Source organism: Mirounga leonina, unplaced genomic scaffold, assembly GCF_011800145.1.
Source record: "Mirounga leonina isolate KUSES-001 unplaced genomic scaffold, KU_Mleo_1.0 Mir_150, whole genome shotgun sequence".
Lineage (NCBI taxonomy): Eukaryota > Metazoa > Chordata > Mammalia > Carnivora > Phocidae > Mirounga > Mirounga leonina.
Window position 1 is genome coordinate 20,001,290 of NW_023270374.1, and position 12,333 is coordinate 20,013,622.

Sequence of the window (12,333 nt, forward strand, 5' to 3'; positions counted from 1 at the left end):
AGCTGCAAACAAGGCAAGAAAACTGTTACCCAGCTGCAGAGAGTGCAGAACTAGTTGCCCCCATCCTGCTTGGCACCTGCTCCCCGCCTACAAACATGAACCAACAAACAGCCAAGGAATTAGTGAGAGAGCTGAGAGGCCGGGGCTGAGTGAATCGTGTGTTCTGGCATTGACAGTTACAGGAGGAATATCACTGAGTGTGGGTCATCATTGATTAAACAGGGAGAACGAGACTGATCCCACAGGGCTGGGTGCTCCATGATGCAAGGGAAGGGACTCTGGAGGGATTCTCTAGAATGGATGAGCAGTAGAAAATTATGTGAATAAAAAAAAAATTGGCAGGGAAAGGCTGAGGTCTAGAATGCCTGAGTGGGTCATTATTATTTCAGTTCCTAGTTTGATTAGATCTGGGACCTTTGGAGAGCATTTATAAATACAGTGGTCATTAGGAGACAAGATGCCACGCCGAACTGCTCCCAGAAGGGTTAGTGTGTAGGAAGATCACCCACTGTATCTTGGTTTCCCGAAGATTTATCGAGTGTCTGTCATGTGTTTGGACGATGCTGCAACAAAGGAGGGACAGCATACACATGGGTAAGGCAGCTAAGGCTGCTCATGGCCTTCTGGTAGAGAAATAATAGAACTGTGTTTTGGAAAATAATACTTACAAGATAGTTGGGTAGCAGTCTAAATAGCCGTACTCAATTTCTTTCTTTTTAGTGAAGTCTACTATTCACAGGAAGCTGAATATATCCTGAGGTTACAGAATTATGCATTGTTACAAACTGAACGCACCCATGTAACCTGCACCCAGAATAAGAAATCAAGCAAGGACAGCATGCTCAAAGCCTCTTTGTCTCCCCATTGTGTCACTGCCCTCTCGCCTGACTCCCGACACCCTCGCTTAGCTTTGCCTGTTCGTACTTCATAGAAATAGAATTATGTAGACCATACTCTTTTGTGTCTGTCTTGCTCAAACTGGGTCGTGTAGATTCACCCACATTGTGCGTAGCTGTCAATGGTTCATTTCATCGTGAGACGGCTCCACGATTTTCTTCTCTGTTCCCCTCATGGTGGGCATTTGGGTGGTGTCTGGTTTGGACGGCCGTGAACATTCTGACATGTGCCTCTTAGTGGATTGTGAACCCTGTTCTGTTGGATGAACACTCTCAGGGGAGACTTGCTGGGTCATAGAACATGTTCAGCTTTTATATTCTTAGAATTTGGATTATTACTTTGCACAAATTTTATTTTATTTTATTTTTAAAAAGATTTTATTTATTTATTTATTTGGGAGACAGAAACAGCATGAATGGGGAGAGGATCAGAGGGAGAAGCAGGTTCCCCTCTGAGCTGGGAGCCCGATGTGGGACTTGATCCCAGGACTCCAGGATCATGACCAGAGCCGAAGGCAGTCGCTTAACCAACTGAGCCACCCAGGTGCCCTACTCTGCACAAATTTTAAATACCACCTTCCTCTCTAGCTCGTCCATTCTTTTCTTAAGCGCAGTCAGGGGCCTTCCTTTGGGGCGTCCCAGAGCACTAGACACATGGCCAAATACTTGTGTGGGGCGCCCTTGCTGTTCATATGTTCATTTGAGCTCACAGAAGTCAAAGGACCACGTTCCACTTGCCCCACACATAGCACAGTGCCTAGAATCTAGCAGCAACTAAATTCCCTTTATCCCTTCTTATCTGTGACTTGGTTGAGGATGGTATTGTCAGAGCTGAGCCCGGATCACAGCTGTCAAGGTGGGCACAGGTGGGCTGTGTGCCAGGGGGGCAGGCCAAACCCTCCAAATCGCAGCAGGGCATGATATATAGAGGCACCAAGAGGGAATTTAACAGGGATAAAGGCAGCAGTTTTAGAATTAGTTTGTAAAATATCAAGGGCAGCATGTGAAAACCTAGCATGTGACGGTAGTCAAAATTCCACTGGGGTACGATTGTCTAGAAGTGTCACGGGAGGCCACAGAGGAAGCAAATGCTTCTCTCATCCAAGGGCCATTTCCCCTACAGTTCTGTGCCCTTCCCTGCTCAGACCACAGCAGGTGCTGGGTGCTGGGCTGTGCGGAGCTGACGCAGGGCAGGGAGGTGTGATGATGCGGGCAGGGGGTGGGTGTGATGGGAGGGGGTGTGTAAGGGTTGGGAGGTGGGGAATCTCGTGGCATACCAGCGACCACTGAAGGTAGTTACTCATCTTGTGTCCCCAAATGTTCGTGGAATAGGATGTTTGTAAATGAGAAGATAGACAGCCACCAAAGCTCTAGGTCACAGGTAACAGGGTGAAGGCTGTGTTTTAAGGTGGTCTGGAAAGGGGCACCCAAAGAAAGGGGAGAAACTCCAGCCTGGAGACCCCAAGAAGGGCAGAGAGTGCCAGCCCCGGCCACCAGGTTGAAGTTCCTCACTTGGCCGCCCACCACTTTTCTCACTTGTCTCTGATGGTTTTTTAAGAAGAATAATTAACCGGATAATTTGATGTGCAGTTTGTCCTCTCTTCCTGACAGGCAGGAAAATGTCCAAAAGGAGAAAGGCCGGCCCCAGGGTGAGGTTACCTGGAACAGGTAAAAGGGGCTGGCTAATGTGGGGGTGCCTGGCTGGCAGAGCTGGCTGAATGTCTGACTCTTGCTTTCAGTTCAGGTCATGATGTCAGGGTCATGGGATTGAGCCCTGAGTCGGGCTCCGCACTCAGCATGGAGTCTGCTTAAGGACTCTCTCCTCCACTCTCTCTCTAAGATGGATAGATAAATCTTTAAAAGAAGGAAGGAAGGAAGGAAGGAAGGAAGGAAGGAAGGAAGGAAGGAAGGAAGGAAGGAAGGAAGGAAGGAAAGAAGAGGTTAGCTATTGTGTCAGAACAGAGACCCCTTTTTTTACCCAGGGTGGCTTTCATTCTCAGGGGAGGCCCTGGAGATACTGCAAAGGGAGGGGGTGGGAACCAGAGACCTAGATTCTTTATCTTTTTTTTTTTTTAAGATGTTTTATTTATTTGAGAAAGAGAGAGGGGGAGGGGCAGAGGGAGAGAATCCTCCCGCCAAGCACAGAGCCCGACCTGGGGCTCAATCTCACACCCCATGAGATCACGACCTGAGCCAAAACCAAGAGTCAGAAGCTTAACCGACTGAACCACCCAGGCGCCTCCAGAGACCCAGGTTCTAATCCCCACCCTTCCATCCTCTGCCTGGAGTGACTTCAGTTCTCATCTGTTAGATGGAGAGCTTAGCCTTCTGCATCATGTAAGCCGCCCTCTGTCTCAGAGAATAATTGGTGTATTTACCAGATATCTTTGGGGCAGGCAGAAGTTCAACTGAGAACGGGTTTCCACGTTTGTGTAAGAGGTATCATGCCTCCCTTTCCCCACTGTTAATGCTTATCAAACGTTGCTTGCCAATGTTGGAATCACAGAATCCAATACAAATCCTTCACCTCAAAATAGTATAAAGGGCAGTAAGCTAAGATCTAAAAGTTTTGTTAACACCTGGGCATGTGTTAACATGTTCATTATTGTCCTGCCAGAAATTCTAATGAAGCAGCATTTACTGTTGTGAAGGCAACTAGCAGGGGCTGAAGAGGTTCGTGCCAGAGGCTGGGTCTGTGACAGAGAAAGGGGAAAGATTGGAGCACCGTCCAGACAGGTCACACTGGGTGAAGAAAGGTAGTAACTGAGCCAAAGAACCAAGCAAATCGGAAAATGCAGGCCGAGGTCACTTCTTGGTATGATGGCTATAGGGATGAGATCCGGCAGGAAATAGGAATGGGGGAGCCAACATTTTTTTTTTAATGCTATTATTGAAGTAGAACATACATGCAGAAAAGTGCACAACTCAATAAGTTTTCACACACTGAATAAACTTCTGTAACCAGCAGAATATTCCAAACCCTCATGACTGCCCCACCCACCCACCCAGAGGGTACTCACGGTCTTGACTTCTAAGGACCCAGCTGGTTTCACCCACTTTTGTATTTTATACAAATGAAATCATGCAATGTGTGCTTGTCGGTGGCTGGCTTCTTTTGCTCCCCATTGTATTTGTGAGATTTATCAGTACTGTTGCCTGGAGGTGTTATTTTTCACTTCTCATTCCTGTATGATATATGGTTGTATAAATAGACCATAATTTATTTATGTTTACCTCTTGATGGACTTTGTGGTAGTCCCTGTTTGAGACTATTATGAATGCAGTTGCTATGAAAATTCATCTATACATCTGGTGGTGAACATAAGATCTCACTTCTGTTGGGCAAATCCTCAGGATTTGAATAGGTGTTTGTTCAGCTTTAGTAGAAACTGACAGTTTCCCAAAGTTGTTCAACCAGCTTAGATTCAGCTGTGGAAGAAGGCTCTGGTGTTCCCTAGGCACCTGTTGCATGGTGGCCCCTCTGGGTATTGGAGACTTCTTTTAATTTTTAAATAAACAGTGACGACAGTTAGGCGACCAACTGTCCCCGTTTGCCAAGGATTGAGGGGGCTCCCGGGACACTGGATTTTTTCAGTGCTAACTGGGAAAGTATGCGCCAAGCCAGGACAAGGTGGTCACCTTCCTTCAGATGTGTAGGTGTAGCAGATCTTGAAATATCCCTTACACTTACCATTGTGAAATTATGGTAGTTATTAGGTCCACCAGTAGATTTTATTTAGCGTGTTTGAGAAAAGTTTTAATTTAATCAGTGCAAAAAGGTTCTGATAATTATATTTCAGCATCATTGATTTCCTCTGTGACCTCTGTATTTTTATTTTATGCATTTAAAAACATCATTCTGTGCAGGGTCCGTAGGCTTCGCCACCCTCACAAAAGGATCCATGGGAGGGATAGAGATTTCAGTTGGGTCTTAATGTATAAATAGGAGTTTGGATGAATAGTGGAGAGAGGGCAGGGAAGACATTCTATGTAGAGGGAACAGCATGAGAAAAGGGGACAGTAAGGCAAGGATTCATGTTGCGTTTGAATATACCTTGTAAAATTAGGCTTGGGGAAATGATGGTCATATGTTGTGGTTGCTGGTATTTGTGATCCATGAAACAGTCCGTTGGCTCAGTGTTTCTGGTGGTATGTACCAGGCAGGGATTATCAAAGTGTGGAGGAGGTAGCGATCTTGAGCTGGAAGTCTGTAGAGATGACTTCCTGGGAGGAAGAGCATGAAGCCAGTTCTTGAAGGGACAGGAAGATGACTGTGGGTAGCATCCTATTACAGGTGCGCAAATGGAAGACTGGCTTGCCATCAAGAGGGCTGGGACGGGGGAAAGGATAGAGGGGGACCGGTGACATCTCTGGTGTTCTGTTGGATTTCTTTCACACCCTTTCTGCCCTGCAAGTTTTCCCACTTGACTCAGCTTTGTGGTTCTGAGGAAGGGCTAATACTTCCTGAACAATGCACAGATGTCCTTGATTTCAAGGGATGGCTGGGTCCTCCTGCTTCTTTACTTTAGCTGCCATAGGGACGCATTTCAGATTTTCCAACTGGACACAAACCAATGCCCCTCTTCCATCTTTTCTGATCTCCTGACCCCAAGTGGAAGTGACACATAGGTGTGCAATGACTCACAGAAAAAAAGAGTCAGGGATACACGCAGGAGGGAAAACCAAATGGAAGGAGAGCCAATGGAGGGAAAACCTAAACATCATGTGTGTGATTCAGATGGGCTGTCTGGCTCATAAAGGCTCCAGCGAGCCTTCTGCCCGGAGCAAGCAGGTCAAGGTGAGTAAGACAGGGATGTAATGTGGGTGTTCAGAAGCTAAGTTTCACACTAGGGCTTCCATTTCTCAAAACCTGGTATTTGTACCACCCAGTCTTGCCAAAGAGCACATAGCATGTAAGGGCACATCCTTACTCATCTGCATAACTTCCCTCTGAAGTGCAGAAGGAACAGCTGGAGCTACCTCCACTGGGCAGATGGAAAAGTCAGGAGAAGTTTCCATTCGGTGTAAACAAAGTTTTGAAATAGTCTGTATGAGGAGTAATTTGTAATCTAGTAGAAAAGGCAGTCCCTAGACTCATGACAAAAACTGGTGCGTGAAGCAATTCCCCAGGTCCCTTACTCACTCACTCATTCATTCATTCATTCATTCATTCATCAAAGATCCATAGCTTTGTCTTGAGGAAACTTTGGTATTTAACACTGAGTAAAGGGTTTGAGTTGATTTTGACTGTGCATGATATCAGCAGGTCTTTTAGGATTACATATCACGGAGAAGCAAGCAGGTTTTCAACTCAAGCACTCTGTGGCTAAATATTGCTGTGCTCACTTTTTTTTAAATTTTGAAAAGGTAGACTTTTTAAAAAAATTTTTAAATTTTTATTTATTTATTTTTTTAAAGATTTTATTTATTTATTTGAGAGAGAGAATGAGAGACAGCACGAGAGGGAAGCGGGTCAGAGGGAGAAGCAGACCCCCCGCTGAGCAGGGAGCCCGATGCGGGACTCGATCCCGGGACTCCAGGATCATGACCTGAGCCGAAGGCAGTCGCTTAACCAACTGAGCCACCCAGGCGCCCCTAGACTTTTTTTTTTAAAGGTGGACTTTTAACAACTGCTTTTACCACCAGATTAAGTCATGCAGTTGTTAGAAATTTCTGAAAGAATATATATGTATATATATATATTTTTAAAAAAGCTCCTTCTTACATGGATACTCTCTGGTACTTCTGTTCAAAAGGTCTTGGCCACATAGCTCCCAAACAAAACACTCACCCCCAGGTTGTTTTCAGTCCACTGGTAATGAAGCCATATGCAGAACACAGGTCTCTGTGCTCAACCTGATAAAGGCCAAGAATATCATATTACATTTTTCAGCTTTCGTTGATTAAGACTTTGATTTTGTGGCCAGAAAAGGCTTCAGGCCAAGTGTTTATAAGCGCGGTGGACCCAAGGCTATTGGTGCTTTCTGTACAGACTGTTTTCTGGAACACCTGTAAAAAAACAAGTGTGCTAAAATGTTCTTATTAGATTAAATCTCAAATAAATGCCTAAACTGCCCCCTACCCTTTCACCAATTTGTGTGTGTGTGTGTGTGTGTGATAGTAAAGTTTATTGAGCGATAGTACAAAGCTCCCGAAGAGGGAGGGGACCCAAGAGGGTTGCCCAAACCAGTTCTTAGGCAGGTAATTTTATGCTTAAAAAAAACCAAACCCGAACAAAAACAGCTTCATTGAGATGTAATTCACATACCGTATGATTCATTTCACGGTGTAAATTCAGTGATATTCAGCACAGAGTAGTTCATTAAGTACCACTATCTAATTCTAGAATATTTTCATCAAACCAGAGAGAAACCTCATACCCATCAGCTCTCCCTTCTCATTTCCCCAGCTCTCTCCAAACCCCGACAACCAATAATCTACTTTCTGTCTCTATAGATTTTCCTATTCCAGAATCATACAATAAAGAGACAGAAATAGAATCATCATCTTTCACTTGACATCATGTGTTCAAAGATCGTCCATATGATAGCATGGATCAGAACTTCATGCAGCCTTTTCACATGGTGAATAACATTGTGTGGTCTACACCCTTTACCCTGTAGGATACAAATACTCTTCCATTTGACGTTGTGGTTTTACTAGGGCAGACTAGGAGGTGTGGGATAAAACAACGTTTCTGTTGTCCAGTTACTCTTCAGGCGACTATGTCAAAAACAAGATGGCGGCTTTCACTTAGGTTTTTCCATAAGTTGCCTGGACAGAGCCAACAGCCCATCCTGGTTTATTCAAGGAGTTCATCTCCTGGAGGATTGCGGGGAATGTGGCAGCCCTAGCTGGTGGAAATCAGGTGTTTAGCAGAACCCCAGTGGACTTCCTCCATAGACGGCAGTGCAAAATCTTGCTCCTAAAATTCTCAAAGCTAAGAATGGTCTCTGACAGACTTTATGGGGGCAAATCTAGGCTAGACTGCACCTGTAATCATTCACTCATTCATTATTTTCTTCATTCTTCAAAGGTCCAGAGCTGTTTCTTGAGGAAACATTAGCTCTGCCTAATGGCCCTAACTGGAAGCAGGAACTCTCCTTCTGGGCCATTCCACAGCAGCCTCAATGTCTGTGTGACACTGTGGAGATAATAAACCCAACATGTGTGTGTCAGTTGCCTCCTGGAAGGCAATGAAATGGGTCTGCAGATTGGCTGGGGAGAAAAGGCCTCCTCAGAGGATTGGAGTCAAAGGAGATTCAGAGACATGCAGGGGAATGGGGAAATGTGACCTTGGCTAGAAAAGAGGAAATACAGTCTCCTTCCTCACTGGGTTCTCTGGTCTGTGAGTCAACGCAAGGCCACCTGGCACACAACTGGGAGGGCCTGGAATCTGTGGCGTTCTCTTGTGCTTTGGTGTTAGGGCCTTGGGAGGGTGAGCTTGGGCCATACAGAAACCTGAACGGACGCATTCCATGTGTGGGCAGCCATTGTGAGTAGGGCGAAGGGCATGCCTGGCGTTCCGAATTTGGCGGCATGAGGGCATAGGATCTTGCCAGCTCTCTGTAGCACCCACCGAATTGCAGCTAACACTCAGACTCAGTTAATTAACTCGTAATCAGCATAACCCAAAGCCAGGTGTGTTCGCATGTGTATTGGTGTGTGGGAGGAACATTACTGGGCTTAGAGTTTTAGATCTTCGTTAAGTAGGAGCCAAATAAACAAATTTAGGAGACTATGAAACTCTTCATTCTGTGCCAGCCCTGGGGGCGTAGTGGCTGGATTTCAGTGGCTGTCTCTGGAATGGAAGCATTTCTGCTTGCTCTGCAATGGGCACCCTGAGGTGGGCGCCTTGGCAATCCCGAGTAGCCCAGTCTGTTGAGGGCACACAGACGATGGTATTTCCATTAGGAGAAATGAGTGTGTGTGTGGGGGGGCCCTCGCAAGATCCTCACAATCCTGGGAATGCCTTTGAGCTGTGTTGACAGTGACGTGGACACACTGCTATGTTTCTAGAAAGATGGCATTAGGGGCTGAATTGTGTCCCCACAAAATTTATATGTTGAAGTCCTAGGCCCTCAAACCTCAAAATGACTGTATTTGGAGGTAGGGCTTTTAAAGAGTTAATTTAAAGTGAAGTTAAAATGAGGCCGTTAGGGTGGGCTCTAATCCACTGTGACTGGTGTCCTTGTGGAGAGATTAGGACACAGACACACAGAGGGAGGACCACACGAGGACACAGGGAGAAGGCGGCCGTGTATAAGCTGAGGAGAGAGACCTCAGGAGAAATCAACACCGCTGACACCTGGATCTCAGACTTCTGGCCTCCAGAATGTGAGGAAATTAATTTTTGGTTTTTTTTTAAGCCACCCAGTCTGTGGTAGTTTGTTATGGCAGCTCTAACAAACTAATAGCGATGGTATAACCAGCAAGAAAGGCGATGAGAATGGGGTCTGAGAATAATTGGGTCATTTAAGGGTGCTAAGGGATGGAGGTACTGAAAACTGGTATCTTTGTCCAGTACAAAAATTAAGATAATGATCTTATTTTTGTTTATTTGTTTGTTGTTTGTTTTTAGAGAGGGAGGGAGGGAGGAAAGGGGCAGATTTTCTAGGACAATTAGGGAGAAAAAGGCTCCCAGCCCATCATCACGCAGGTGGCCTCTAGCTTGGGGGCTCCAGCAGGAGGGGACCCATGCTCTAGGGCTCTAGGGGACCATGGCTTAATTGGAGGGGGCCACCATCTGTGCACAACCTTTGGGACTGGCTTCCCTGAAATAATGCAGGGAGGGGCACGTACGGGACAGTGAGCAATAGAGGGTCTATCCAGGGGAGGAGGCATTTTAGACCCAGCTTGCTTTTCGGATCACTGACCGTTTGTCCAGGTTCTGCCTGGGGTCAGCAAAGTTCCAGAAGCTGGAGCCTCATAGCAGACCAGGGGTCACCATTCACAGAGGCCATGAGCTGTGCACTGTGCCTCAGGCCTGGGACCTCTGAGCCAAACTCTTAAATATCATCACAAACCAAAGGCAAAGAGTTTCCACAATATACTCTGAGGAACATACCATTTGTGTAACCTTGGACAAGTGACAGAATGTCTCCAGGTATCAGGTTTCTAAAAGGGGGATCTTATGAAGGTCAGAATAAGGCCTTGGATGCCAAGTGCCTCGTGTGGAGCCTGGCACGTGATACATCCTCCAAAGCTTACTGAAGTCTGAGAAAACACTACAGACAAGCTCCCTGAGGGCGCACCGCCCAGGCTGATGCCAAGAGAGGAATTAAAAATAATAGTTGCGGACCTTTTTCTTATTATAAAAGTAATATTTGGGAGCACCTGGGTGGCTCAGTCGGTTAAGCATCTGCCTTTGGCTCAGGTCATGATCCTGGGGTCCTGGGATCGAGCCCCGGATGGGGGCTCCTTGCTCATCGGGGAGACTGCTTCTCCCTCTCCCTCTGCTGTTCTCTCTGTCAAATAAATACATAAAAACTTAAAAAAAAAAAGCAGTATTTGGTCACTGAAATTTTCTGGAAAATATAAAAACAATACGGAGAAAAACAAAAAATCCCCTGTCATCTACCACCCAGTGACAAGCACCTTAACATTAAGGACTATATATTTCTGGTATTTTTTTTGTTTATTTCTATATTTTATTTCTTTGTTTTATGAAAAATGGAGACACTGCCCTTAGTGGTTTGTACTCCGATTTTCACTTAAAATTGTATTACACACGCTCATGGAAGGCACAGTTCTTCCGAAACACAACAGCTGCGGGGCAGCATTCCACTGCACGGAAGCACCGCCATGTAAAAAAAAAAAAAAATTAATTCTGGCTCACTATTATTTTTTAATCGAATTGATGGACCTTCATTGTTTCTAAGGGTCAGATCTTAGGAGCAAGTGTTGGCAAATTCCCTGGCAGAAGCAAAAAGACAGCTGTCATTTGACTGGTGGGGTCCTACACATTTGAGCACATGTTAACAGGACATCTCAGTGGCACCTGTCACTTTCTAGAGGCTCATCAGAAAGGGGCGTGGCAGCCTGGGTGTATTTGGACCACTCGTACGTGGGGATCTGGGAAGAAGATGAGGAGTACCTGCTCAGGGGTGGGTAAGTTGGCTGGAAGCACCAGAATTAAAGTGTCCCCACTCTCCTTCTGGAGGTACCTCTGAACTGCGCAGGACCGGTCCTGGCCTGAGAACTTTAAAACACCTGCATGGCTTGGGCACATTTGTAAAAACAAATGACTTCATTGCAAAATCCTTCACTGCTTTCCCCTAGAAGCCCCACGGGCAGGACTGCCTCTCACATTCACAGGCCCTGCAGGAAGCAAGAGTCCACAAAGGAGAGCCATCAGCCCATAGCTGCTCTCTTCACTCCCAACCGGGACCCAGCCAGCACCTGTGCGGACCTCAGGTTCATGGGCGTGGGCCCCCGGGGTCCATGTGTCCAAGTTCTTTCTGAGCTCCCTCCCCCAAACCTGGCTACCTCTCTGACACGGAGGTGTGCACACCTGTGATCCACCTGTGGAAGGTCGAGCAGATAAGAGGCGGAATGAACCCTAGAGGTTGGCTTGGGGCCATTTGGCAGAGTTCCAATAACCTCAGTCCCTGGGACCTAGTCTAGGAGGTGAACGCTGAGTGAAGGCCTAGAAGGGGACCCTTTAACGTACAGGTGAGGGCAGGGGTCCCACAGCTCCAGTCTGAGGGCTACGACAAGCCAGTGTCTCAGGTGGCCTGGGGCGCGTGGGGGACAGTGACGCGCCCTCAGAGGCCTAACTCCCTGTCCTGTTTGGCAAGGCCTGAGTCTGGGGAAGCTCAGTTCTGGCTGAGATGAAGGCTCCCACTAGGGTGGAAAGCGACACAGACCCACATTTCCGTGCAAAGGCAGAGGACACTTCCTCGGTCTCAGCCCCAGAGGGGGAGCTGGGGACACAGAAGTTGACACCTGACGCTTCTCCAGAAGAGCCCTCTCTGGGAGTTCAACTCAGTTACTTTATGTCAGTCATTTTTAAATTGGTTTTTCCTTTCTTTTTTTTTTTTTTTAAGATTTATTTATTTATTTGAGAAAGAGGGAACACAAGCAGGGAGGAGGGGCAGAGGGAGAGGGAGAAACAGACTCCATGCTGATCAGGGAGCCTGATGCGGGGCTTGATCCCAGACCCTGGGATCATGACCTGAGCCAAAGGCAGACGCTTAACCCATTTAGCTGCCCAGGCGCCCCTTTTCCTTCCTTTATTTTTTTTATTTTTTAACTTTTTAAAGGGTTTTCTTTTTTTATTGATGTGTAATTAACATGGTGTTATATTAATTTCAGATGTACAATATAATAATTCAATAATTCTTACATTACTCAGTGAGCATTATGATAAATGTACTCTCAATCCCCTTTATCTATTTCACCCATCCCCCACCCACCTGCCCTCTGGCAACCATCA